This window comes from Schistocerca americana, chromosome 1 (assembly GCF_021461395.2).
Source record: "Schistocerca americana isolate TAMUIC-IGC-003095 chromosome 1, iqSchAmer2.1, whole genome shotgun sequence".
In the NCBI taxonomy this organism is placed as follows: domain Eukaryota; kingdom Metazoa; phylum Arthropoda; class Insecta; order Orthoptera; family Acrididae; genus Schistocerca; species Schistocerca americana.
In genome coordinates, this window is record NC_060119.1 from 267,047,078 (window position 1) to 267,052,460 (window position 5,383).

The window sequence follows — 5,383 nt, forward strand, 5'->3', positions numbered from 1 at the left end:
GTCACCTAGAACTTAGAACTACTTAAACCTAAGTAACCTAAGGATCATCACACACATCCATGCCCGAGCCAGGATTCGAACCTGCGACCGTAACGGTCGCGCGGTTCCAGGCTGAAGCGCCTAGAACCGCTCGGCCACCACGGCCGGCAAACATTTAGACAGATTAAATTATTACACACTTTTACAAATCAATTCCTAATGTCGTCCTTCTCTCAATCTTGACAAAAGAATGATACACAAGCATACATTATAGCGTCACCGGCTCTTCCTACTCACGTAACTCCAAAAAGACGACAGAAAAATTAATGCTCGGTCACTACTATTTATACTCGTTGTGACATATTTTCTTCTTTGTTTGATGTTTAATAAGTATCGTCTGTGGCGGTTTCTGTACTCGCCGACACAGACATTATCTTAAAAAAATCGGTACTTTATTACATAAAGTTCACACAATCATTATCCGTGCAATTACAATCATCCAGTTCAATTATTATTTTCTCTTTTTTTTACCGCATATAATATGTGTTTTGTCAGGAGACGTTACAGCAGTTTTTAGGAATTTTGTAACACGTGCGTGCCTTATTATTTCCGCTGGAACAATGGGCGCCGGAATGCCAAAAGATTCCAATAACACAAATTCTGCCATGTGTAAAACTGTTTCTAAATTTTTGCATCTCAACGATAGAACCATGACCTAAACCATAGTACACCCATCCACAGCGGAATTTGCATAGGGTTTTATATTATTTGACAGATGAATGTATTCCTACTTTCGCGTGTCAGTCATGTTACGAGATTAGTTAGGAATATTTATTCCTGTGCATGAAGATTATATACAAACATAGAAAAGACATTTGATATTTTATTAGCGTGTAAGTAAAGCAATCTGCTTGTATAAACAGTATTTTCTTCACAGCAGTTTTCTGTGTCTTACAACACACCACATACACATAAGCTCGTTAGTAGGTGGATTAGCCTCACACGTTTCATGCGTAATATCATTACATCGTCACAGTCTATCGATTAACATCAATTTATGCATTTAATTAAATAAACGATCTGACAGAAGAAAGATTTTAGTTACCATCTTAAATAAAGTATTTTTGAGTGCAGTACTCTGTGTTCTAGAAGAAAACTCTTTCTGATTTATGAAAGCGTCACAGACAGGGGGAGATCCTTATCGTGCGCTGGACAAATAATGGACACCCTCCCCCAAACTAGGCTAATCGTGATATCGATCCTGTCGTGTGAGGCCGGCAGACCGATACGAAGCCGCTGCTACAGCGGGTTTGGACATTCATCACGCTTACAAAACAACAAAATTCATCAAAGATGAAGGCTACGATAAGTGAATATCGAACTCGCGTACTTCACGAATGTCATCGAAACGAGGCAGCAGTAGACAAAGGACAATATCCCTACGCAGACAGGGCAATTACCGTGATTGTCACATATTATAGCAACTCTCAACACTGAAGAATAAATTGCCATACATTAACAGTTATTTTAAAACAGACGCTAGCACGCAACTTAAGCAAATCCGAAAGTGGGTACTGGCAATGAAGGTAGCATAAAAATTTTCATGTGAACTTTGCATTCCATATTACATATGTAATCAAGTAACCGATTAATATTTTCACCGACACATTAACCGATAACGTGGAAATTTGATTCCAAAATTATCAACGCTATGAACTCTCGTTACCATCCATAGTAGCTGTACTTGCTGAATTCCCCGTTGGAGAATGTAACGACACATTTCATACGTCGAACGAAACTGTGTGTGCTGGCAAACGTCCACGGTAGCTAAAATAGTGCAAACTACAGGGTGTTCGGAAAGTTTCTGGCTGGGTTCAAATGGCTCTGAGCACTATGGGACTTAACATCTGAGGTCATCAGTCCCCTAGAACTTAGAACTACTTAAACCTAACTAACCCAAGGACATCACACATACCCATGCCCGAAGCAGGATTCGAACCTGCGACCGTAGCGGTCACGCGGTTCCAGACTGACGCGCCAAAACCGCTCGGTCATCCCGGCCGGCGGAAAGTTTCTGCATACTCACAACGTATGTTGGAAGTCACATCCACCGTTGGCTATACAAGTCTGAACAAGTCTAATTTTACTGGAAAACACTTTCTGGAGAGATTATTGTGCTCTGCTCCTCATGTACGCAATTATTTCAGATTTTAAGTCACAAAACGTGCTTGGGCGATTGCAGTACACTACAAAATTTGCTGCTCCCCAAAGAAAAAAATCTGGTGGAATAAGGTCCGGAGAGCGAGGGCGCCATAGGCTTTTGAAATGAAACGTTCCCTAAAAAACCTTTCCAAAAGCGCATAGTGTTGTTACCTGTTGCTAGTTGGGTGATCTAGTTGAAACTATGACTAGTCGATTTCATCTTCATTTAGCTGGCCTATGAAATCGTGGATATTGCTACCAACGCTCCATCATGCAACGGCATTTCAAGCATAGCACAGGAATTGTCCGTTGACCATAATCGCGTATTCTTTGTGTCAATATGATCAGAGAGGTGGAACCATGACTCGTCTGTATAGAAGATGACATCAATGAAAGACGTAAGCCATCTGCAATAACAAATTCACTTTTCATTATAAGTATTTTTCAATTCTTGCACGGCTGTTAATGTACACGGGAACAATTTCAATGTTTGGCTAACCGTTTTATGCGCGGAATCCCGATATCTTTTCCCTGCGACAACTTGCGCACTGATTTTTCTGGTCTCTGTTGAACAGAGTCAGAAATATCCAACAACTTCTGTTCGTTTAGTGCAGACGGCCTTCCAGTTCGTCCGGCGTCCAACACTGAACCAGTCACTGGAAATTTATTATTAAGTCGAAGACCCACTTTACAATGAGGTACATCTTTTTACGGGAGTTTTTCAGCAAACGCATCTTGCACTAAACTCGTGCCGAAACACATGTTCAGTATGAAAAGTGGATTCCTCAGTTGACAGCACCATATTTTAAAAACAAAATGAACCTCTAAACACTACACATCACATTCAGTAACTTCCATCAACTGAACCAAGCAATTAGACGTTGCGTAACAGTAGAACGAATTAAAAAAACAATAGCGTGTATACGACAAAAACAGTTCTGCCAACTTTTGTTCTGTCAGTTTCGTTTCGAAATTTCAACGTAATCTACATCCGCAGTCCGTTTTCCAGCGCACAATGACTTTCCGATTACACTGTAAAAGGTTGAAAGTTGTGGAGTACTCGGTGTAATAGTTCAATAAAACGTGCAGTTGTCTTTCGTCGCAAATTATAACTAAGATTTTTTAAATGTTGCTAGTATTTTTACGAAAGTCATAGATTACCTTAGAAAGACAGCGCTGTGATCATAATGAAGCAAACTGTACATTCATCTGCCAAGTTTTCGTACGTCAATGGTTCCAATGGTTCTGAGCACTATGGGACTTAACATCTGTGGTCATCAGTCCCCTAGAACTTAGAACTACTTAAACCTAACTAACCTAAGGACATCACACACATCCATGCCCGAGGCAGGATTCGAACCTGCGACTGTAGATTTCGTACGTCAGAAGAAAGAAACGTGGTGTAGGATAGAGGCAGATAACTATGAAATAACGTCCAACCGTTAATGTTTAGCAGTTACAAATTTTGAAATTTAAATTTGTGGTAAGATACTATGGGAGCAAATTGCTGAGGTCATCGGTCCCTAGGCTTACACACTACTCAATCTAACTTAAACTAACTTATGCTAAGGACAACACACACACCCAAGCCCGAGGGAGGACTCGAACCTCCCAAAGGGGGCAGAAGCGCGAACCGTGACAAGGCGCCCCAGACCGCACGGCTACCCAGCGCGCCCAACAGTTACAGCAAGAAGAGAAATTACTCTTGACTGTGACGGACAAACACTTGATTTACATCGGGTTTCAGCAATTACATCAACACACACATACATGCAAATACTCCAGTCTCAGACGATGTATTGCGTGACTTTCAGAGTAAGAAGATATCGTCTGGAAAATGTAGTTTAGAATCAGTCTTCGTGTTGTTTTAACACACCCTTCACTACACATAAGACACATGCAATACATAAAACTTCCAAATTCAGTTGGTGCTATATGAAACCTACAATCCCGGAAAAAAATGTTTAGTAGGAAAACGTTTTGTAAGAAGTTTGCTTTTATATAAATTGTATGTAGCTTATGGCTAAAGTTGTATTTGAAATAAATAGAGTAAACTGTGTTTTACGTGGACTCTGACTGACGGATCAGATACATTACGACCTAAGACACCTCGCCAGTCAAATATACAACTAAGTTGTTGGATGATCTTAAGCTTTTGAAATTAACGCTTAAGACATGGACTATGTAAACCATCTTTCTCAAACTAGCTTTCTCCTGTATTAATTTATTATCTGCCCATTATATAGAGCCAAACTTTGTAACTTAACTACCCCTGGGTAAAAACATATTAATATTGTTCCATAGAGTAATTTACACTTTTTACTTGACATGGACAAGGCTCCTGTTATTATCTGAAGAAATAACTTAAGGGAAGTAACTATCTGTTCATAGTAAATTATAGGCCTTTCCGTATGTAATCAATATTTTCTAACGTGAAAGCGTACTTCATTTAAAATATAGAGAAAGGAACAGAAACAATTATTGGTGCAATGCCTATTGCAAGAGTCGAAAAGAGTATCACTTACTCTATAATACTCATATAAAAAAGATATAACTACCGTACCTTCCGTCAAGCAACTAAGTTTTCAGTCACAACAGAACTTACGATCTAATGTACTGTCGTTTCAGAAAAGTTACGAAGTATGATGCAATCCTTTGTCAGGCTTCTCCATCGTCACGAAATTCTGGGAATATCATACGGCTTAAGGTATACGCCATGGAGAAATTGGATAAAATAAGCTTTGTTACACAAGTAAACAAATACATCAATGTACAAAATTCACAGCAAAGTTACACAACGTGGTTAAAAATAAGTACACTATTTTTAACATTTACATCAGCTGTACGTTTGTATGTTTTTGGTTCTAATGAAACCGCATGCCATTCCAAGCATGTGCGTCAATTTTTACCTCTCTATCTACATTATTCCGTGGTTTATTAAGTTTTCAAATTTATACTGACTTTTTGATCACCCGGTATGAGAGATTTGGATTCCAGGTCAGTACCACTAGGTAAGGCTGAGTTGCAAGAGATACGTACGTAGCTTACGATGTGGCTTACTATGTGCCTCGCAGAATGGAGAAAAAAAATGGGCATGTAAAGATTTTCATCAAAACTTTGTGAAGGAAGTCACCATCTCTCTCTTCCTCTTTGTCATTGTCACAGACTCTGTCTCTCACCACTGGCTCTCATCCATTTCCAA